The sequence below is a fragment of the Argiope bruennichi genome, chromosome 10 (assembly GCF_947563725.1).
Source record: "Argiope bruennichi chromosome 10, qqArgBrue1.1, whole genome shotgun sequence".
Taxonomy (NCBI): Eukaryota; Metazoa; Arthropoda; class Arachnida; order Araneae; family Araneidae; genus Argiope; species Argiope bruennichi.
In genome coordinates, this window is record NC_079160.1 from 20,396,344 (window position 1) to 20,421,355 (window position 25,012).

General features: G+C 30.9%; 1 protein-coding gene across 1 annotated transcript in view; it reads left to right on the plus strand.

Annotated features, from left to right (window-relative positions):
* LOC129988339 (glycine receptor subunit alpha-2-like) overlaps nt 1-25,012 on the plus strand; it is a 71,985-nt gene that overhangs the window by 621 nt on the left and 46,352 nt on the right. The window lies entirely within an intron of this gene.

Genomic DNA, 25,012 nt, shown 5'->3' on the forward strand with positions numbered 1-25,012 from the left:
ATGTATAAAAAAATTTAATTTTGTGGCCAGATTTGATAAAACCAACCGCGATAAATATAAATTAGGCTTACATTTTCTTTGTTTTTAATGCTCCATTTTTAAAACTTAAATTCAAACTTAAGTAGATATATTGTGAAAAAAGTATATTTTCGTTTTGAAAAATATTATTAATAAGCATCAGAGATTAATTTTCAAGAATTTTACATACACATTTTTGTTTAGATGAATAATTTAATCATAATAATTCGTAATTATCTAACCATAATAACTTATAATAATTCTTAATAATATTTTTATTGTGTTTCATTACAATTATGACAAATCGATAGATAATCACTCTTCTGTCTTATTTGGTTTCAAATGTAATTCAAATGCTCACAGTTCTAGAAATATAACTATATGCCAAATTATTTATTCATCTAATTTATTCGTCCAAATTATTTATTCATCTAATTTATTCATCCAAATTATTTATTCATCTAATTTATTCATCCAAATTATTTATTCATCTAATTTATTCATCCAAATTATTTATTCATCTAATTTATTCATCCAAATTATTTATTCATCTAATTTATTGCATTTTTTTAGATTATCTTATTCTGACACAGACAGACAGAAGTAATTCCAAAAATTAATTTTTAGAGGTTAGATTATCTGAAAAAAGATTCAACAATAGCGGAGAAGTCGATCTAAATATTTTCGCTTTGTATACGAAAACAATTTTTTTTATGGTCTTTAGTTCTATTCTTACAAAACCTTTATTAAATTATTGCACCAAACCTTATTTTTTTCGAATTATTGTGAAAATTTTAAATACGAAGAACATTTTTTGAGGTTGATTTAAAATATAGGAGTATATAGCTAGTAAAAAGTACGTGAAATGATATTTTTGCTCATTTGATTATAAAATTTCTTTAACTATTTTTTTTTTGTATTCTTTTGAATTCATTTTATTAACTAAGTTTCCTATTTCATTTTCCATTCTGTAAAACTCCCTTTCAATATAAAATTTATATACATATTTTTCTTTTGCCAATTTTTCGCATTCTTTTGAAATTTCTTTATACATATATTTTTTTAACTAAATCATTCCTTTTTCAGGATTTACTCATTGAATTATCAAGGAAAAATTAATCACTCATTGAACAATTTTTTTATTGAACAGTAGTTACCTTTGGCGATTAGATATCTTTGAAAGTTAATATTTGTTAAAAATTTAAATTAAATCATTTATTCCTAAGAAGGGCAGCAAAGTACTTTTAAGTTTAAAATTTTGATCGGTTACCATGGACATTGCAAAAACTTTACACCATTATGTTCATTGTGCTACAAGTCTCAATAATTATCTGTCATTTCACTAAGAATTTTTATTTGGAATGGAAGCGATTAAATTTCAATTAATAGAGTAACTATCTTTTTGAAACTATATTTGCTGATAAAAAAGATCTTTCTATAATTTACATAATATTTCAAAGAATCCATAAGAATTTATCTGGTTCAAAAGAAATAAAGAATTTAATGCACTATTTAAGGAATTCAATTTTTATGTGAAAAGTGTGATAATATATATTTATATATCCTATTATGTAACAAGGAAGAACAGTATCGTTTGAAAAATGGATGCAATTAAAAATGTTTGTCATCATTTCTTGCTTTTAAAACAAAACCTTACTCTAAGTATAATAACATTTCAAAAATTTTAATGAAAGCACGCTTTAAATAGAAATCTATTCAGAATAAAAAAATCTACTCAATCTTAAATGCATATCTTGATCATCAACTTTGGAAGAAAAATCTAGGATGAGATATTCGCGACGATTGCAGCTTTATTGCGACATTAAAATAAGTTGCTGCGAAATATTTTTTTAAAAATTAATTGAAAATGGACAAAAAAATCTATATGGTAACTAACCACCATTCTTGAAAAGATGGCTTTTTGAATTTTCAGATGGTATGAAAATTAATGAAATGGGAATCAGGAACTGCCGTATTGGTAAGCAAATTCTTGTTTCTTTCGTTGACATAACAATGTTGTCAGGTCGAGTTATTTCTATCCCAATGACGGGAGGACATCCTACAGTAAAGACTAGGCAATGGCTGATAAAAATTCTCAAAACTCCAACCTCAGACCACGTTCATTGTCACACGCAGTCTTGATGAAGGCCATTAAGATTATCTGAAAGCCATTGAGAGTCGAAGCCAAATATTTCGTGGTTATAAATGTACTAATTCTCATCTCCTCACCTCTTCAATTCTCATATGAAAACAATTATGAAATGAGGAACCATACCATTTTATAGTATTGAATACGATTTTTTATCATATTGCAGACAAGGAACAACACAAATATTGCTTAATGCAGCAAAAGAGAATGGCTACTCATCTAAAAATTTTAATTTTCAATACAATGCACATCTGATACCACCATTGTTCAATCCGGAAAATATTAGAAATATCTTATTTAAACCATTTGATTTAAATCAGACGATTGCAACCTTTTCTGGACCACCATCTCTTTACAAAGAAAATAATTTCACCTTCCCTCATCTCCCCTCAACCCGTCTTCCAAAATAGTTAATCATATGAAATATTAAAATATGTTACATAGTATCATTAACTATTTTATATATCTATGATAAACTTTTAGACAATAAAAAATGACCCCTAAATTTGTAAAAAATATCTACAATTCTTTTATTTATCAAGAATTTTTACGCAAAAACAAAAAATTACTAAAATATTTGTAAAAAAATTCTGAATGAAAATTTTAAAATAAACACAAAATCTATCTGAATCAAAATCAAATAAAAAATAAATTAATGAGATGTTGAGTTTTGAGAATCTGCTGATACCGAGTTCCAGTTTCGTTATCGTCAGTTGCAAATTGCTACGTTTTGAGAGGGTAAGGAAGCTTTCAGACTAAACTCACTCTCGGCCTCATTTTATAAAGGAAAACCAATTAAAAATGTCTGTACTCTCGCCCAAAATCCAGAGTAAAAAGATAGTATTGATTTTTGAAGCCAGAACTCTTGACACCCATTTCCGCATTTTACTTTTAACTTTTCGTTTATTGGGAATTTTACAAATTCCTCTTTTAAATTTGATTATTCTGTATCAGTATTTAAAATATTTATTAAGAAATGGTATATGAGTTATTATAGGGACAAAACATTACTTAACTGATATAAAAACACAAAAAGGTAAATCAATGTGAGCGGCAAGTCTTACCTTCGAACTCTCGTCTGTCAATTTAACCGCGAAAAATATGTGATTATCATGACGTAATCAATGACGTAACATGCGCCGTACAGAATATGAGAACTATTAGATTAGCAGTTCCAACATCGGCCATCGTAATCGGAGAGGCGACCTCGTAGTAAATATAATCGCATCGTAAATCAACTACTAGTTCAAGCATATTATATTAATTTCCTAAGTAAGTAGGTACTCCATGATAGCACCTCTTGACAATCCAACCTCCCTCCCATTTATCTTTGGATCTGATACTATCCCCATTAAAGGCCTCGGCGATTCCTGGGGGAGGGTATGATCCCCGCTGTGAACTTGTGGTTTAAATTGTAAGCTATATAAATAATTATTCAAATATTTATACTTCCTAATAAAGATGCTCCCCCGCTAGAAAATCATGAATATTGGGCAAGATCGACCACCCCCCTATTAGTATTCAGAATTTTATTGCTCTCGGATTCCAAAACCGAGTCAGGGTGGGGGGTCATCGTCCCTATTTATCTTTCGCATCTAGTTACAAATGATATATCATGTTTCGTAGTACTTATTATGAAGAAAACGCAATCTGCCTTTTGAAGCTTGTTTTTCAATCAACCGAAACCAACATTTGATACAGTATTTTGATGCAAAATTTGATACAATATTGATTACAAGTCCTTGTCTAAGCAAGTGCGTTTTCGAGTTCTCTTTTATATGCCCCGAATATATAACCTACAAATGATTAATCCGTTGACTGACATTTGGTTTTAAATGGGACAAACCTTCAGTTCTGATAATATGAAAGCCGTGCGCCTCATTTTATTCTGTCTTATTACTTTTTTAGTCATCGTTTTCACAAGTTCACGGTCAGATAGATTTTCTTTAACCCTTTAAAGGGCCATTTTTTTTCTATTCATATTATGTTAAAATATTTTTAGGCTTAAAATTAGAATAAGAAAAGGGATTCATTTAGCTTATTAGATACATTTAATTTGATTGATTAATTAATTTGGTTTATTAATAATTAAGTAACAAATCAAGACACATCATTTTGTGTGAGATAAAGAAGTGAAGCATCTAAGTTTCTGTCTTTCTAAAAAAATGTGTCAGAACTTATGCCAACCTATATAAATTCATACAAAGATGGATAAATTTGGTGGGAAGCATACTTCCCACGGCCTTAAAAAGGGTTAAATGGATTTTGTCCAAGCTTTGAAAAAAACTTATGTAAAGACCACATACCAAATTTTATCCATCTGGTCGAGTTATCTTTTATGTTTTCTTATCCATATACAGACAAATCATTATACCAAAATTGTGTTTTTCAGAGCTTTATCAAAATCTGAAAGTTGAATGCTTTGACAATTATAAACTTTTCTTTCAGCATATTTCGCACAAGAGAAGAGAAAATCTAGCTACCTTCTTTTACTTTTTGCAGAAATATCACGCTTCTCATTCGTTTGAGAATCATTGATTTGTAGCTTTGCTTTAAACTTTTGAATCACCCTGTATATCAAGATCGTATTTATTCATATAAATTAGCAAATATCCTAGCAGGATTTCAACACCATAAAGAGATCAAACATTTTATTTTTAAGATTGACTCAGATGTTATGATCTCTGTACGAAAATCTAATCGAGATTTTTTATGATATAATTTTTTTATTTTTATCTACAAGTGTGGTTCTGTAAATTCTTGCGCCTTTAAACCTTCCTAGCCAACCAACCGAATAAAGCAGCAACCGAATCTTATGCGGAATGCAAAATCTTCGAAATATCCCACATTAATTCTTAAAATGCCGCATCTCGGTCGGCAAGAGCATTTGCCCAAACGACCGTTTGCAAGACTTCCCAGTGCATCTTGGGTAATCGAAGCGATTTATTTAGACATGTTTTGATATGTCCCGGTCTTCGGAATTCAACAACTGCGATGATTTATGCTGGAATGTCTTTCGGTAATGTCGCTACATTTCCATACAAGACTAATTTAAAGGAAGTTTTAACCGAAATAGGATAGATTCTTTAAAATATTCACGGTAGTTCTTCTTCATCGTAAAGAAAATAGTTATTACTCCTAACAATAGTGGATAATTTATTTATAATAAAATGTTTAAAAAGAAAGAATGAATGTTTTTATGATACTTTGTTAAAAGTCATTTGATTATTTCATTTTTTTTTCAAACAATGTATGTAAAATATTGTACCCTTTCAAAATAATTTGAACTCGAGTTTTTTTTATTGATATCTTTACGTTTCAGACCTCCGTAAAACCCATCTTTGAAATTATGCATTTGTCTGTCAATGAACGAAGTAATTCAAAAACTCTTTGAGATGGACTAATGAAATTTGGAGTGTAATCTTCACACCAAATTTGTAAATTCTTTTCGAATTTTTTTAACGAAATGCAGGCTAAGGAAAATTACCCATCTACTTGTTGGAATATACTTGAATTAGATAACTATAACGTAAAGTTACAGATCAAACATAAAGGAATAGACAAAATTTGCACATAGATTTTAGCATCTAATCTATGGATTCTATTAGATTCGAATCAAAGTTTAAATCAAATCCAACAAAATGTTGATCATCTTTTGCTCTGTAATGAATCATATAATGAGATATTTAAAAAAAATATGGTAATTTGGAAAAATGAAATTTTAGATATCACTTTGCTATTAAAATTTTAGTTTTGTGTCAAATTTTCGGCTGGCAATCGCTTGACAAAAAAACTTGCAATATGCAATACTCGGGAATTTTCACGACACTCCTGAATGAATCCTTTAAAAGGGCCATTTTTTCTAGTCATATGTTAAAATATTTTTAGGTTTGAATTTAGAATAAGAAAAGAGATTCATTTAGCTTATTAGATACATTTAATTTGATTCATTAATTAATTTGGTTCATTAATAATTAATTAACAAATAAAGATGCATCATTTTGTCTGATATAAAGAACTGAAGCATCTAAGTTTCTGTCTTTCTAAAAAAATGTGTCAGAACTTATGCCAACCTACATAATTTCATACAAAGATTGATAAATTTGATGGGATGCATTCTTCCCACGGCCCTAGAAAGGGTTAAAAGATGCTCACATGCAGTACTCTGAAAATAAAAATCTGAGCATTTGTGACCATTACTTCCTTGCCCAAAGTTCCCTATTTTTATGCATGGAAGGGGAGAAGGTAATAACACTATTATTAGAGAGCATACGCAAACAATTTTTGGAGAGATCACTTCAACTATTTTTTTTTTCTAAAAAGCGAAATATAAAATGTATTATGATGGAGGAAATATTCGACCTGAAAATTTTGATGACTCTTCTTTCCGTTATAGTTCTTTCAAAAAATCCCTTTTCACTTTCTCATATAACCAAGTATAAAGAAAGCATTGTAATCGTGAAATCTGGAGTTCGTGAAATCTGAACTCACGAATCTTCTCGTTTTACACTTCACTGAGTTCAAAAAACACATTTTTAAAACTCGAAACACAATCTTTCTGCCGGTCTCTGTCTGCCTCTCAGTGATAAAGACATTTTCAAAACGCCTAGTGCTAGACTGATAAAATTTGATATATGGTTTTTCAACCAACTTTTTGGATTTCTATTCAATTTTGAACAAAATCTGTTCATGAGAAGTCCGTCTTTTCGAATATAAATTAACATCATAACTACAAAATGAAGAAAGCTAGATGTATTAAACTCAGTACACAGATTTAACATCATTAGCGTAGACATACATCAAATTTTGAGCCAAATTTAAAAAAAGGTAGATCGTCTGCTTTGTGTACTTTTGAAAGCATATAAACGTGATGACTCAAAAAATAGAAGGACTTGAATATATCAAATTCGGTATAGAATTTTATGACTAAAATGCAGTTCTGGTTCAAATTTTTATTTCAATCGATTTTAAAAAACGAATCTAAAAGGAAATTAGATTTTCAGATACTATTAACTTCATGCCAAGGATCACACGACAGATTTTAGTAAAATGCTAAATTCACGTCAAAGGTGGATATTGTTACAAAATTTTTCTTCTACAAATACCGCTAATCAATCTTAACGCAGCACATTTAATCACTATTTCAGCAGTTTGCTTGCTATCTCATCCTCTAAAATCTCTTACTTGTCGGCAACTCCGACTACTCTCACACACGACTTCTTTCCTGTAGTTTCAGAGTGCCCGTCTTTTATAGTTCCGGAAGGCGGGGCTAGAATCTTGAAACCAATCAGGGCGTACCTGGGTGTATCTCAGTTCTAACTGGATGGATCGTGAAACTTCTTGTACTTTCAATGATCCATTTTGTCACTAAACTCGCCAAATTTGTCGCCAAGTCGCCAAATAAACGCCAAGTTCATTGAAGCTCAGCACGCACAGGACATATCGTACATTCTGTCTTTCTCATGATGACACTAGTCGTACTGGGAAGAAAAATTACAGGTTTGTAACAATATTTCATAACTATTGTACTCCAATACCAAGCAAAACATTCTCTGCCTTACCCGAGTTCACAATTTTTTGCAAGGGGTTGGGATAACACTTTTATTAGAATGTATGAAAATTTTACGGAAGTCTCTCCCGTTGGTTTGAATTAGATTCATTTGTATTATATTTGTGATTATAATAACTAATCAAATTATTGGAGACTCTTTCCTTCCAACTATTCGATTCAAAATTCGATAAGGATCTTCAGGCTTTTGATGTCAAAAATATATACCAAATTTTATTTCTCTAAGTCATTGCACTATACATTCTCATAGAGAATAATAAAATAGGCTGCAGGAAAATCAATTTTGCTCTGTTCATTTCTAAATTCACATCCTTCAATTCTATTTTCAAATATTGGCTTTATAATTTTATATAAATGGAAATAGAAACACAGAGAAATATGTGATGAGATTGACTCATTATCTTGTTAACTTCATTTACACGCGGACTTCCTTTTAATAGATTTTACTCAACATTTCATAGAAATCTGTCTATATAAACACCGTATACCAACTATCAGCTGTCTAGTGCAAAGCGTTTTTGAGTTATCTTTATCACAGACAGACAGATGGACATTATCTAAAAATGTGTTTTTCATGCTGAGGGAGGTCTAAAATATGGAGTTTCGTCAAAATCTTGAGTTCGAATTTTTTCGTGATTACAAAGCTTTCTTGATACTTCGTATACGTGAAGATGTACTGTATTATGCATACGAGAAAGTGTACTGTGTAAGTGTACTGTATTATGCATACGAGAAAGTGTACTGCATTATGTATACTATAAAGTGTCACATAAATTTATCATTATATACAGTGTGTAATCTCTAGAGAACCAGAAATAAAAATGGATTGTTTTTAAACGCTGAATATTCAATTTCGTTTCTTCTGAAAATTATTTTCAATATCTAATAAAAAACATAAGCCTTAACATTCATATCGAAACTTATAAAAGCGCCTGGAAGTATAATAAAGATAGAGTACACACAGTTATAAATCACAGCTTTATTTCCTCGAATCTCTTATGATTTGTAACTTGGGCAGCGTTTATGTTATTTGTTACTTCACACCCAAAAGGGAAGAGGAAATCCCAGGAGATACCCGGGAAATATTTGTTCCATCAAGGAAAGTTTTATTCCACCAGGACCATAAAACTGGATTTTATTGACAAAAACTGCCAAAGGGAGGAAATAGAATTTTCAAATTCTCTAAGGAGCTTGTTTTTATGATTGTATTTTCGGAAAGAAATTCCTTCGAATACAGTTTCAAAGGATTTGTTAGATTCGTAAAGAACGCAATACGTGCGCAGGTGTTCCGTTGACCCAAACGGCAAAAAAGACCATCCCTCACAGAGTTGAAATTGTTGCTGTTAAATTATTGCTCTCCAGACCTTTGTACTGTGGAGAATTACTCCGATTTTCAGACTGTCGACTTATCCTTTGAGAACAGATAAGTTCAAATCGAAAAACGGAACCAACTTTTTTCTTCCAATCAGGAAATTTGATAGGTAGAAAGAATAGATGATCAGACTAAAACATCGCGACATACAATTTGATTTCATTTCTATTCGAATCTGTGGATTATATTGACAATTATGGGATACAAAGAAAAAGATTCATCTATTTATTGTTGATAATATTTTGACTAATTGAAATATTGTTTATAATCAATTTCAGTTAATCCTTTAAAGGGCCATTTTTTTCTACTCATATTATGTTAAAATATTTTTAGGCTTGAAATTAGAATAAGAAAAGGGATTGATTTAGCTTATTCGATAAATTTAATTTGATTAATTAATTTAGTTCATTAATAATTAAGTATCAAATCAAGACACATTTTGTGTAAAATAAAGAACTAAGCATCTAAGTTTGTCTTTCTAAAAAAAATTGTCAGAACTTATGTCAACCTAGATAAATTCATACAAAGATTGATAAATTTGGTGGGAAGCATACTTCCCACGGCCTTAGAAAGGATTAACTCAAATTCATCTGTCTGATAAAGCTACTGATAATAATAAATCTACGAAACTTTCTAACTTCGTATACCGGTAATGTTCCAATTATCGTATACATAAATGTCCCATCTATCTTTAATTTTTTTTGTCTTTGAAATATAAGCTAGCAACCCACCAAATTCTGAAGTAGAAGTTGAAACTACAACGTTTGTTTTTCCCCCTTTAGCTAATAACAGGCACGATGTCGATACTGTTACGTTCGGTGGTGTTGGGGTAGTCGGCTGTAAATTTTGTCTGATATAAAGAACTGAAGCATCTAAGTTTCTGCCTTTCTAAAAAAATTTGTCAGAACTTATGCCAATAAATTCATACGAAGATTGATAAATTTGATGGGAAGCATACTTCCCACGGCCCTAGAAAGGGTTAAATCGTTTAGACGTTATTTCATGTCCATATTCCGTCAAATCGTCAGACATAAAAGCAGCGTTTTTTAATAATGTTGCATTTTTTTTCCCATTCATCGTGTGCGTGAACTTTCCTAATAGAAACCTCTCCCGTTAGATCATTAAAAACGTCATTTTTCGGTTCATATCTCTCCTAACTTTCACGGTATTCACTTTTCATTCGTTCACATTGCATAGATATTAAGCAAAAATCATCTGTTACGATTTAAATGACCCAGCTTATGTAGATATAATTTCATGTTCACGATTCTCTTAAGTTATCGAAATTAAAGTCGTGCTACTTTGTCTTATATATGATCTATGTATTGAGCACAGAAACTTTTCTAATGAAGACCAGTTCCATGGGAACGAACATAGCTTTATTAAAAGTATAAATGTCAGGCTCAGCCATTTTTTAAATTTAGCATCATTGTAACTTCCCTTTTTTTATTCGTTCTGTAAATTACATAGATATTAAACAGAATCCATCGTGAGCTGTCTTCAGTTGAGGAAAATCAGGCGATTAAATAGTTGATGAAAGAATGAAAATGATTTGCGTTTCATTCACAACACTGAAAACATCACTGCGAAATATACTTAAAAATATGTTTAAAAGTTAATTAAATTTAGACTTAAGAATTTTAGTGCAACTAAACTGGCATCAGTGAGTAAATAATTTTTTGGAATTGAAAAATGGTAAAAAACATTTGTGTGTGGAAACATTTTCAGAAATGATCTTGCAGGAAACATCAGAACCTAGCTTATTTTTGAACTAATTAAGATTCCAATTACAGTTTCAAAAAAAAAAAAAAAAAAAAAAAAAAACTCCGAGGGGCATGTTTCACCCTCCAAAGTATTGTTACGAAATATCCCAGGGTTCGTTTGGATAGTGGGAGTTATATGGTGTGGAGAACGCTCAATCAACAGACGGCAGTAGAAAATAAAACAATGCCGTTTATTTACACGAAGACACACAGGACAGCACAAAGACGACAACTATATACAGCACAAAAGACGATTATCTCCAGCCGAGACGTGCAGTATACAACCAGACTCTACTGCAGACAGTAGCGCACAGCTTAGTTCAGTACTAGCTTCACTCCATCGCTGCTCCACTTATCCCTGGAAGGCCAGTTCTTTACCGTCGATTCCGACTACTCTTCGACGACCCGGCAGTGGCAGGACTGCTTCCTTTAATAGGTCTCAGGAGGCGGGGCTAGAATCCTCTCAACCAATCAGGAACGTTCGAGGCGTATCTTGGTTCCTACTGGACGGATCGGGAAAATTCTCGATGTTTCGGGTATAATCTATTTTGGCGCCAAGTCGCCAAATGGTTGCCAAGTTTGTCGCCGAGCTCTGGAACCTCCTATGGAACCAGCTATGCTGAGAAGCTGCGTCACAGATTCGTAACAGTATATATGTGCTCAATTCGGTTACTCTAATTCAAACGATATGGCCTGTACAGCGTCAACACACTCACACACATTCATCTTTATTATTAGGAAAGATGAAGATGACATGTAATATTTTCTTACTGAATATCTTCGAATTTTAAACAACAACAGCAACTTCAGAGAACTGTAAATCTAGCATTCAACGTTAGCTGTAAATGACGAACAAAAATTTCGTTTCCAGTTTGCTTTTGCTGATCTTTTATTCATTCTGTATAAAACTGAAAAATATGATGCATTTTTAGGGGAGGGAATAATATGTTTGGTGCCCCTTTGTTTTGAATGCCATTTATGCAGCAAGAATTTCGAAACCTTGATAAATGCAATAAATAAACATTAAGATTATTTGGATTCTGAAGCATGAAAATTTTCATAATACATGCAAAATGTATATATATTGATATAAAAAAGCATAACACGAAATCTCAGTGCATATAAAATAAGCTTCCGTATTATTTACTATTCTCGGAACTTAACTCAGAAAGAGATACGGCACATAATTTTATACGAAAAAGAAACTCTTCTGTTTTGATGGATGAATTTTACACGCTACCATCTCGCAGACAGTGTTATACAACATTTAAATGTTAGTTCTCGGAATAGGTCATAATATCATAGTAATCCGTTATCCTACTAGTAAATGTCCGACAAGATATCACAGACGAAAAGGATAAGGATTTGTATGTAATCAGATGCATCGGTAACGACATCCGTTTAGAATCTAATGAGTACGGTAGAGACGGACGGATAAATGATGACACGCTGACAAGATAAATGATAAAATGCTTCTAAATGCCAAGTTAAACTATGCGGGTGATCATGGTATGAAGTTCAGACACAGTTAATAATTTAGATAAAGGGTGTGTGCCTTAATTGTTATAAATGTACTTCGAAGTGAAACTGTGAGAGTGATGAGGATAGTTATTTTTCTAAATATAATTATTTAATCTTACATTTCTTTTTGTTTTATCGTTTGTTTTTTATTATATCACTAGCATATTGCATTTGATGATATTTTTTCTATTCTTCCCTCAAAGCTCATCTTTATATTAAATAAAAAAATTTATTTCGCTTTGTGGGTATATTTTAAAATCCCGTCATTGTTTTAATTTTCATGGTTAAAAACACAGTGGATATTTATTATCATGTGAGAACATGATGTTTTGGTTTGAGGTTTTTGAAGCCACAGAATTCACTGGTAAAAAATAAAAAGACTGATGCGTACCAGACTTCTGCACAAAGTAGAAAACGGGAATCAACGCGAAACTGAGAGGCACGATATTATAAAGTATGTAATTTTTTAAAAATTTATTTCCAAATTTTTTTAAGTGACAAAAAAGTTTTGAAGCTCGATTGCGATGGAAAAAAATAATCGCTTTACTAAAAATTGATGATCACACAATACAATAGTCACGTGATCATTCCAAACTAATTGAAACAGGATTTTGGCAAATAATAATAATAATAATAATTTTAATAATAAAAAAAAATTCTGGTCGGGTGGAAAAACTTGGAGCTCTAACGAACGATTTTGAGATGAAAAAAAATCGTTTTTCGAAATATCGACACATGCATAATTTGATAATCACATGATTGTTTCAAATCGGTTGAAACTGGTTTTTCACGAAAAAATATTCTATTCTCGAGATGATACATTGTGACTTTAAAAAAAAAATAATAATGCTCTCACATAATAACATTTAATTTGCGATAGCAGATTTCAATTTTCTGGTACTTTTTTTTATTATATACTTGTCCCCTTTAGCTAGAAACTAGCTTGCTGGAGATTCTAATTATATTTAACATTCATTATTCCGTCGAATTTCCAGATATTAAAGTCGGGTTACTTTAATCATTTTGCATACGTTTTATTCCTTGTGTATATGAACCCTTATGTTATAGATCAGCCCATGACATCATGGAGTAATTAAAACGTAAATATATGTTTAATCTATCTACCAGATTTAATGGCACAAGGTTTCATGGTTTGTTTCGTGTTATCGCATTTTGTGCAATGCAGTTGTTTTAAATACAATATGATTTTTCAACTAAACTCATAATTAATAATCTTCCCAAGACTGAAAAAAATGTTAATTCGATCTGTTCTAGTTGACAACATAGCCGAAACATGCATACACGTTTTCTAAAAGTAATTTTTTTTCTGAGTATGTTTAAAAAACTAAAAAAAATTAAAACAACCCTAAATTTTATCGTGATGTGTAATGGAAATAGTTTTATCTGAAGAGAAATTTAATTAATATAAGTTTAAAACACAGTTTTATTGGTTGCTAAGCAGCAGAATTTATTTTTTATTTTTATTACTTTTTACATTTTTATTTAGGGATCTAATGTTTCTCAAACTCATTATCAGATACAAAGAATCGGAATTTAATCTAAATAGTGATTGACTGGGTTTTATTTTTTGAAATTATTTAAGTTATATATAATCATAAAGAATACATAACTATATGACATTTCAAACTTTCAGTGCAACTATAAATGATGAAAAAATCAATTACTAAGTTCCACCAATAGAATTATGAAATAAATCAAGTTACATAAAAGTGCTTAATAAATTTTGTAATATTCTTTTCTATTTAAAATTGCATGTAAATAACAGTTATAAACTTAATTTCTCAGAAATTAGTATCATCTTTATATCTCTACTATGGTATAATAAAATTCACGACACACTTTGCTATCGTTCTAATGAATTTCATATTCGAAAACTCAATCGATGCAAATGTTTTCTTCTTTCAAAGTAGTAAAAAAAAACTATATTAAGTGTGTTCAAAAAATTCTCAAGGCAATTAACAAGCCATCAAACAGCAAAAAGAGAGGGAGAGAGAAAAAGTGAGAGAAGGCCATTCCTGGTTCTTTATATCAAAACCGATCAATCTCTTTTCTTTCAGAGATTTTTTCCGAAAGGACAAAAAACAGGAAAAATCCTTCAACGTTTTTTAACTAAATCGAGAATACTTGTAATCTCATCAAACAACCTTCCTAAAGAAATCTTTTGGTTCATGAAGTCTTCTGCATCTTAAGTATATAAATTGTATTTCTTATATAAAAAAAAGCTAATGTTTTAATATTAATAACCAAGAACACTTTCAGGTTTTTTAAATGCTGGCTATCAAAATGTTTGATCACTTTTAATCAATATGAGAATCGATATGCAAATATTTTGCATATCGATTATTTTTTGCAAATAAAATTTTGTGAAGTCAATAAATAAGTGACATTAGTTCATTAATTTTTTCACAGTTCTTAACTTTTCTTGTCTATCTTGATTCAAAATTAGTGGAGTAAGTGCACAGTTTTACAGTCAGGATATATAAGTAAAACTAAACTAACTTTACCTTTATTGAGAGAATATTATTAAATAGATAATGCATGTTACAAGACTTATTCTCATAAAGCTAATGAAAATCCGAGTTCAAATTTTCAATAGTCAGAATTTCAATAAAATATAAAAAAAGTACTCTGCTAATGGTTAGAAAATTTACTTTTAATCTAGCACATGTATGAATATATCTTATTATAACATGATAGTGATTCTGTACAAACAAGGTATCAAATAACTTAATTTTGAGCAAATTAACCAAATGATACTTGCACTATAAAGAACAACAACAACAAAAAAAATCTCCAGAAAAGTAAACCTTTTGTAAGAATGAAAATTAAAATTTATATTTAACAAAAAAAATGTTAATGCATTCAAAAGGTAGATACCTACCAAATATATTTTAAAATATTAAATATTTAAATATGTATTATATTATTTTATGTATTATAAAGGGACGAAAATCGTCTGGGGAATATATAGTGGAATAAGTTTAATCGATAGTTTTTTATCGATAATGTATAAAAATTCTTTTTTTTCCAAGAAAAATACAAAGTGCATATATTAAAAATATAGCAGAGATGTACCCAAAAAACAACATTTTGCAAACAACAAATTGCTAATTAAATAACCGCATGATCAACAGTGCTCGGCGCATTTAGTTTTTAATGCGAAAATACTCCAAAGAGAAAATTGAAGCTCGTGTGATTGCCACCGTTTATAGAATTCCCGTAATGTCGCATGGAATTTTCCTGAAGAATCTTTCGTGTTAGGATTTTATTAAAGATAAAATTGAAATTCTTGTATTTTCCAAACCCTTCATTTTTCTGATAATTTTTTCAGCAAACCGCAAAACGGGTGTTAAGATTGTCCTGATATTCATCAAAGATATCTATAAATGTCACTTTTTAGCCATCGGACTAACTGTGCAAGAAAGCTATATTACAAATTCATAACTAACTAAATTTAATCCACTACTCATAAAATATTAAATACTGAAAACTAGAGAATTTCTTAAAGGAACATTGAAACAGCAACGCTTGCTTTTTCTCCATATTAGACAGGATGATTATTCATTGCACAGTTGCTTGAAAAAGGATTATGTTGGAGATTAAAGGCTGGCCTTTTGATCTGTTAAATGGTTCTACTTATTAATTTATAAAGAAGCTTCAAGTTTTATTTTTTTAAAATTGTAAATAGCTTGCGTCAACAACGCTACATTAATTACAGCAACGGCATAAGATAATAAATAATAAAAGAAGCTGCCCTGACTGAGCGTGTAACTTTCAGATCAGCAATAAATACATTAATTATGAAAAATAATATTAACTGTAAATTTAAGTTATTATTAGTTGTAAATTACTGTGTTAAAAAATGCATTAGTAAATTGAAAAAAAAAATGCATTTTCGGACACACAGTTGTTATTTTTTATACATAATTTCATGAATTATTTTTTCACTATAATAAGAATCCGTATTTGTTTTTCTTTTTGTTTTCACGTGCACGAAATATAAAGAAAGTATAGTAATCGTAAAAAATTCGAACTCCAGATTGTGACAAATCTCCACATTCAATACGGGGGCCGCGGTGGCCTGGTGGTAAGGTCTCGGCTTCGGAACCGGAGGGTTTCAGGTTCGTGACCCGAGGGGGTCTGTTGCACGTTAAGGGGGTGTAAGGGGGTCTGTTGCACGTTAAATCCGTCATGACCAAACGTCCTCCCGCTGGTGTGGTACGGTGTGGAGAGGGGGGTGCCAGCTGAGGTGTCGTCCTCGTCATCTGACCGCGGTTCAAAAATTACGAGGTCCGTCCCAAAATAGCCCTAGTGTTGCTTCTAACGGGACGTTAATATAACTAAACCAAACCACATTCAAGACCTCTCAGGGTCTTAAAAACTTATTTTTAGCATTATGTCTGCCTGTATGCAACAAGATAACTCAAACATGCATTGAGCTAGATGTATTACATTTGGTATAATACTCTTTACATCAAATTTGTGATTTCTATCAAATTTTGGGCGAAATCCATTCAAATAAAGCCTGTCTATCTGGCTGATAGATTAGAAGTTAACATGATTTTCATAAAAGGAAGAGAGCTAGACGGATAAAATTGTATACACAGATTTAACATCTATATGATAGACACTTGTCAGATTTTGAGCCAAATCCATTAAAGGGTTGACCGTCTGTCGGTTTGTACTTTCAGAAGCATGTAAATGCGATAACTCAAAAACGTAGAGACTTGAATATATCAAATTCGGTATATGATTTTGTGATTACAGTTGTAATTCTGTGTCAAATTTTTTGTTCCATTCTCTTGAAAGAAAACGCGTTCTAAAGCACGAATTCAATTTTCGAATTCTATCAACTGCATGCGAGGGATTTATCACCAAAAAAACTCGCCAAGGATGACACGGAGATGCAGTAAAAATGCTAATTCACGCCAAAGGTTAATATTTCGGTACTATTGTACACCAATGCCATATAAGGGGTTCTCTGCCCTATCCAAAGTCCACAAATTTTTTTTTTGCGGTGTACGGGGAATAACACCTTTATTAGAGATAAAAACTAAGTAAAAATCTTTGGCGAGACCACTATCTCCGATTCCAGTTGTTTGTGATTGTAACCTTACATAAAGAAAAGGAAAAATATCATTCGTTTAAAAATTATAAATATTACCTTGACATAGTAAATCTTTTTACGACACTTATTGATTATCAATTCGTTTTCTTTCAAAACCTAATGAATGGTGATTAAATTTCGATCACTTATGAATTTTTAATGTGCAATAATAGAGCAACAATTTTGATAAAAAAAAGAGTCGTAGAGTATTGGTAGTTTATTTACTATCAAAACAATGTGACTTCAATTTTTTTTAAAGGATACACTTCAGAGAAAGAACATGGTATAAATGGTAATATCGTCAGTTCGCATAAAGGAACTGGTTTCCTTAATTTAATTAACAATTTTTTAATTAATTCAAACAAAAATAATTTATTTCCATATTTGTATAAGCAGACACTGTAAGAACTGAATTATGACTCATTTATGATTGAATCATTTCTTTTTCTGCATTTATTTCGTCACATATGATACAAAATTACGTAATCTCAATTTTTTTCTTACTTAGGGGCATCTGATTTTGATGCATTATATATTATAAACAATAGACTGCCAGACTCTCGCTCGGCCTTTTTTCGTATTTTTTTCTTTATCCCATATCGCTGGACATCCGATTGCACTTAAAAATAATGCAGGGTTAACATGTGTATTTCTTAGGTTATTCAAACAATTGCTTCGTCATAGTCGTGAGAGGAAAATTTTTTGTTACGAAAAAAACTCGGAAGACTATTAATTAGTGCTGCCACAAACGGCCTAATAGTAAAATTAACAAATAATAGTTTTAAACTCATTTGCTTTTAATTTGGTGCCAATTATAGCTTTACTATTCCCTTTTTTGTCGCCATTTCAGCATTCAGTGCAATTTAAATATTTACTACGACATAATAATAATTTTTATTAAGTATTTCGAAGAATACTGAAAAAAAAAACCTTCATGGATCAGATGACTCACTATCTACTAAAGTTAATAAAACGCAATGTTTACATAAAATTCATACATTATATATAATGATATCTAATGTACGAAGCATCGACATTCTAAAAGCAATTTATAGAATTCCTGGCGTTTGTAGGAAAATATATTTTCCCAAGACATTCTAAGAAATGGCAAATGTTATTTATGCAAAAAAAAAAAGGAAAAAAAGATCACTATAAAGTTATTATTTGAAGAGTGTTCATTCCTCGAAAATCCAACTGTTATTTTGAAAAAATAACGAAAGAGTAAAAAGAATAAAAAGAACAAAATAAATTTGTTCGTATTTTATTTGGAATGGAAATATATTTTTTTTGGCATTGTACTTAATTTTATTTTTTAGGTAAAATAAAACAGGATCAATAAATGTACTAACACTTTAGTAATAATATAGTAATATTTGATAATAATTAATACTTTGGTACATAATGTACTAATACTATAACCGTCAAACTATTTCATACTTTGCCGGTTTAACATGTGCTTTAGAATGATTTAAGCAATATGTTAGGTCTTAATCGTTTCTTACAAAGCTGGTAAGTTTAGACATTTCATAAAATGCTGAGATATTCTATAGAAAGCCGGATTTATAATTTTACCGCTAATCTGTATTTCCTCTGTTTCATTCGTTTCACTTCCATTTTATGAGGATTAATTATCATTATAATTGCTTTCTAGGCTCATTCTCTCGTTCAAATTAATTAACACATAGATTTTTTTCCGTTAAAGTAAGATATCCATTTGTAGTTCTTAAGATCTTGAAAAAAAAGTAAAAAAGTAATTATGTAAAGTTAGAGCATTTTAAAACATTTTGACAGTATTAATATCGTAAATTGTAATCGAATAAGAATCCTTTTTGAGAATGACAATATTTATTGCTGCTTACTTTAAAACAGCGTAAGCACTAACCAAAAACGACCATTCCGTCACACCTGCAAGCGGTTGGATAAAATGAATCATCAGAACGCCACGACAGCATAGGCAAAAGCTGTGAGTCCTAACGACCATTACCGTTCATGGTACAACTCCTCCCGTAGGAGGCACATCTAGTCATGAGCTGGAGATGATCAACTCTACACTATTTCTATACCCACCAATACAGCGAGACCCTATCACCATGCCTCTCATTTCATATAATGCTAAAGGTATCATTTGCAATGAGAAGATACCCCCAAGGAGTATAAGAACAATCAGATTTTTTTTTAAAATGTGTTATTGATAATAGCTAAATTATAATAGCGTTTTCTAATTGCAAATAAATTGCAACTAATATTCGATAACAAATGATTCTATAAACCACATTTATATAGTAACAATGCAAGTTGTTTATATTAAGGGCTAAATGTATGATTGAATTCAGATTGCATATCTCCCCTATTTTTTGAGTAAAGAGGCGAAATGAACAATGACTGGTTATTCATATTTTTCTCACATACTTAGCATTTTTACGTACAAAATTTTCAAATGAAGGGAAAAAAATACTTTTCAGAGGCAGAAAAAAATGAACTATAAAGATTAGATTTCAATAATTTAGGCTAAATCTTGCTTTGCTCATTTCACGGACGGCATTTCTTTTGGCGCAGATCTTGAAAACCGAAAGTAATGAAATTTGTTTTTAAATCTAGTGAATCATAATCTGAAACTTCAATTTAAAGCAAAATAAATATTAAGAGAATGGAGCGCATACATTTAGATTCATTTTGTTGCTGAAAATTAACTAACAGAGTTGGAGAGAGAGAAAGGACTGTTTTCAACTAGAAAATTGGAAAATTTTGTCTTGACGTGTAAACTTAAGTAAGAAAAAAAAGAAAAAAAGAATATTATGAATAAACAAAAGAGTAGATTTAAAAAACGAAACGACACACACTCTGATAGACTACAATGCGTACTTTAGAAATTCACATCAGTTCCTTTTATGAGGAAGAGGCAAGCTCATTTTTTTCAAAATTAAAAAGCATCACGTAATATAATTCTCTTTATAATGTTTCTAACTTTCATTGTGATAAGTGCTGTAGACTCAGTTTCATGTCAACAGACGTAGAGTAAAAAAAAAAAAAAAAAAAAAAGATATTTTCGCAATGCTTCTTCCGGAGATCCTGGATTTTAAAAAACTTTGTTTCTTTCTTGTCTCGACGTGTTGGTAATTCGTGAAAAAGTCAGACGAAAATAAGGGATAAAAGCCTTTTTTTTCTTCGTCTGACAATCATCATCCGCTGCAGACTAAAAAGGAGGAAGAAAGATAAAGACGAACTAGGGAAGGGAAACACTTAGGGATTTTCCCAAGCGGATATGTCCGCTGACGCATTATTCGAGATTAAAATTCCATGCGTTAAGTGCGCCTCCCTGCATTTTTATACGCTTTTTCCTCCGCTTTGCTCTAATCTATCATCACCCCAGAGCTGAAAACGGCGTCATTGCGTTTGCTCACAGCAATTTTGAAGAAGAATTTGAGAAGTTATTTCAATTTATATGAAAAATTCTATTTGTAAAAAAGATACTTTGACTTTTTTTGAGTTACTTTAGTAAATATCTCAACCTTGGGAGAAAAAAAAGTGCTTTTTGAAGAAATTGCCTTAATTTAGTTCTACCAAAGGCCTTCATCTGAGATGGAGAAGTATTTTCTGGATTGCTTCATTTCGTTTTAAGAAATTTACAGAGCTTGGTTTGGTTATATTAACGTCCCGTTTGAAGCAACACTAGGGTTATTTTGGGACGGACATCGTCATTTTGAACCGCGGTCAGATGACGAGGATGACACCTGAGCTGGCACCCCCCTCTCCACACCACACCATACCAGCGGGAGGACGTTTGGTCATGACGGATTAAACGTGCAACAGACCCCTTTACACGACGGTTCTTCGGTGGAATCGGGTCACGAACCTGAAACCCTCCGGTTCCGAAGCCGAGACCTTACCACCAGGCCACCGCGGCCACGAAATTTACAGAGCAAAAGATATGATTACCATTCTTAAATATTTACTTTCTTGTATATGTAGAGATAATACGGGGAGTTCATAAGTGACTATTCCAACTTTGGAGGGTTATTAAAAGGAAAAAAAAAAAAAAAAAAAAGCGAAAATAAAAATTAAGTGGAAGTTTAAATTCAAAACAGAAAGAAAAAACAATGAATGAACTGTGGCGAATTGTTATGCGAGAGAATAGAACCTGGGACCTTGTGGTTCGCAGTCCAGTAACATGACCACGATACAAAAGCAATTGCTCGGGTAGCGCAGCTGTTAACTGGCTTATAAGCTTTCACCACAGAATTCCTCTAAAGTTCCTCGCATAATCTCTAATAGACTCGCCATGGCAGAGACTGCTTAACAAGGCATTGGTGTACAACAGTTACGAAATATTAACTGTTGATGTGAATTTAGATTTTTACTGAATTTAGTATGCCATCCTTGGTGAGTTATTTGACGATTCATCACTGGAATGCATTAATAGAATCTAAAAATCGAATTTGTACTGTTGACATGTTTTTCCTCAATAGATTGAAAGGAACATTTGACTCCGAAGTACACTTGTAGTCACAAATTCCCACATCAAATGTGATATATTTAAGTCATTGCGTTTTTAAATTATCGCGTTTACATATTTCTGGAAGTACAGATCGACAGACAGTCAACCCGTTGTTGCATTTGGCTCAAACTTTAACAAATGTTTACACTATAGATGTTAAATCTGTGTATTAAATTTTATCTATCTAACCATCTTCGTGCTGTAATCCTCATATTAATTTATATTCGAACAGCCAGACAGACGGATGTCCTCTCGGCGGATTTTACTCAAAATCTGAAAATTTGGTGTAAAAACCCCATACCAAATTACAACTATCTAGCGCAAAGTGATTTTGAGTTATACCAAAGACCGGTTCGAATTTTTTGACGATAACTATATTTTTTCAATGCTACGTATACGAGAAAGTAAAAAGAATAATCATACAGGCATATATGCTACTATTCAAAACTTCACGCTAAAAATGCAGAAAAAATAATTATCGTATCCCTTCGATATCCTTCGTATTTCTGGCGGAATTCACATTGAACACTTATAACTGTATTGAATTTAAATTTCTAATTATTATCACGGATTTCCGATGAACAACAGGTGTGTAACTTTATTTTCCTTTAATAACCTTGAAATGTCGAGATACTCATTTCTGAAAGCCCTTTATTATAATCTTAAAAGAAAAGAGTTTGAGGTTCCCGCGAATGTTTTATTTTCAGATCTCAGTCTGAAAAATACATTTTATGAACTATGTCTTATGTCTGCAAACGCAATAATTTATAAATGTTTTGATCTGGACGGATGAATTTTGGCATATGTTCTTTCTTGCAAAATGGCAAATTTCTATCAAATTTGAACGCATTGTAATTATTGTATTAACTTATATTTGAACAGCCACAGATATATTCGAACAGCCACTTATATTCGACGGATGTCCTCTGGGTGGATTTTACTCAAAATCTGATAGAAATCTGAAAATTTAGTGTAAAGACCCAATTTCAAATTACAGCCGTCTAGCGCTAAATCTATTCATAGAAAATTCTCGCTTATTTGACTGACTGGGTGCATGATACCTTCAAAACGTAGAAATCTAGATGGATAAAATTTGGCACGCCAATTTAGCATCTAAAATACATATCAATATTAAATTTTGTCAGGGTTGACCAATGACCGTCTGTCCATATGTACATTCGCTTGCGAGTAAATACAACAGCTAAATTTACAACTACTTAGAAAAGTGAAATTTAGTATGCGATGTTGTTACTTAAATTGTAGATGTGTATCATGTTATTTGGATTTCAATCAGCCCAAAATAATTGATTTTTTCGAAATAAAAAAATTGCGAAACATTCTCATCTGAGAAACTCTGAAAACAAAATTATAGGCACTCTTGGCGTTCAGCAACTTACCCTAAATTGTCTATAATTTTTATGTGGAAAGAAAGTGATAATTTCCTTTTCTGCTTAATTAAAGAAAACACGAAACAGTTTTAAGAATGCTATTCTCGCTCGTACATTTATTCAATCACTCTCGAGATGGTTTAGTCATTAGATAACGGACTGATAAAATCTTAAAGTATACTTTAAAAACGGAAATGGGTGGAACTAATAGTAAAGAGCTTTTATTCTTTCCAAGTTGGATGGAGGTGAAATGTTTTGACCTCTCTTAGGACCATTTATTCTTGTAATTGTCAGTAGTAGTAAATCTAATTATAAGAAAAATTTCATAAAACTCTTAACACATTGCAATGAGTCCCTCTAAATTTAAAAATAAATATATATCAGAAAATTTTGTAGATAGAAATGAGAAACTCTGTGGGCGTATAGATGAATGTAAAATAAACATTTTACTTATTGACTCTTTTACACTATGGAAGATGCATGAAAATTTGATTTTTGTTTTCAGCTTTTTACTATCAACCTTTACAAAAGTCAACAATATTCTCAAGCAATTCCATATCTTATTTAATGAAACTTTGTGATTGAAAGTATGTGTATGTGTGCAATATTATGGGTAATAAAAGCTTGTTCCGCTTTTTCGGGACATCCAGTATGTAATATAATTGAAATCTAATGTAACTGATTTTTTGATAATTTTATTTAATAAGATTTTGAAGGAAAAGACAAAGAATAGTTACTAAATCAATTTAAATAATATACACTTTCTAAAAAGAAAAACAGGATCCAATATTATTCAAGTTCCAAAAAAAATTAATAATACTATTTTATTTTATTCTTGCATATGCATTTTTTCCCAATTTTAAAGCAATGATATTAAATTTTTTACTTATATTTAGTAAACCATAAGTTAAAAATACCTTTAAATCATAGTCCATAGTTTTCTTCCTTTTTTACGTTGCTGTAATAGCTATATAATGCGGAGGATTCCTTTACTACCTTTACTATCTCTCATATAAATCATTATCAATTATATACAAAAATTTTAATAAAAATATAAAATACTTAAATGACAAACTTTAACGGAAATAATAACTTAATATTTTATCAAACACAATATATTTCCTAGTACCGAAACAATAGTTAGGGCATTAATCTTATTCTGTAGAAGATCAAAGTTCCTTCATAAATTTATTAAATATACGAAGAATCCATTAAAATCAAAGAACCCTCTTTCATCTTGTTTAGGCACCGGAGGGAGGTAATGGGATTGGCAATTTTGCAAACGGATGTAATCTTTTTAATAAGTAATTTTTAATAAATCGAATGCTAATGGCTACGGACGAAAATCTTCAATAATAATCTTTTAATGTGTCGGGCAATTCTTGATGGTTTTCTAATTTCGCCAGACTAATCATTTTCGACTTTAGTCTGGTTTTCTCCAAATAGCAAAATCAAGTTTAAATATATAAGGAAATATTCATCAAATACCATAAAACATTGAAAGATAAATACAAATTAATTTTTAAGAAGGTTCTGAAAATTGCAATTCATTTATTGCAATTTAAAAACTAACAATAAGAATTAATTGTTAGTCTGTCTGTTATTGTAC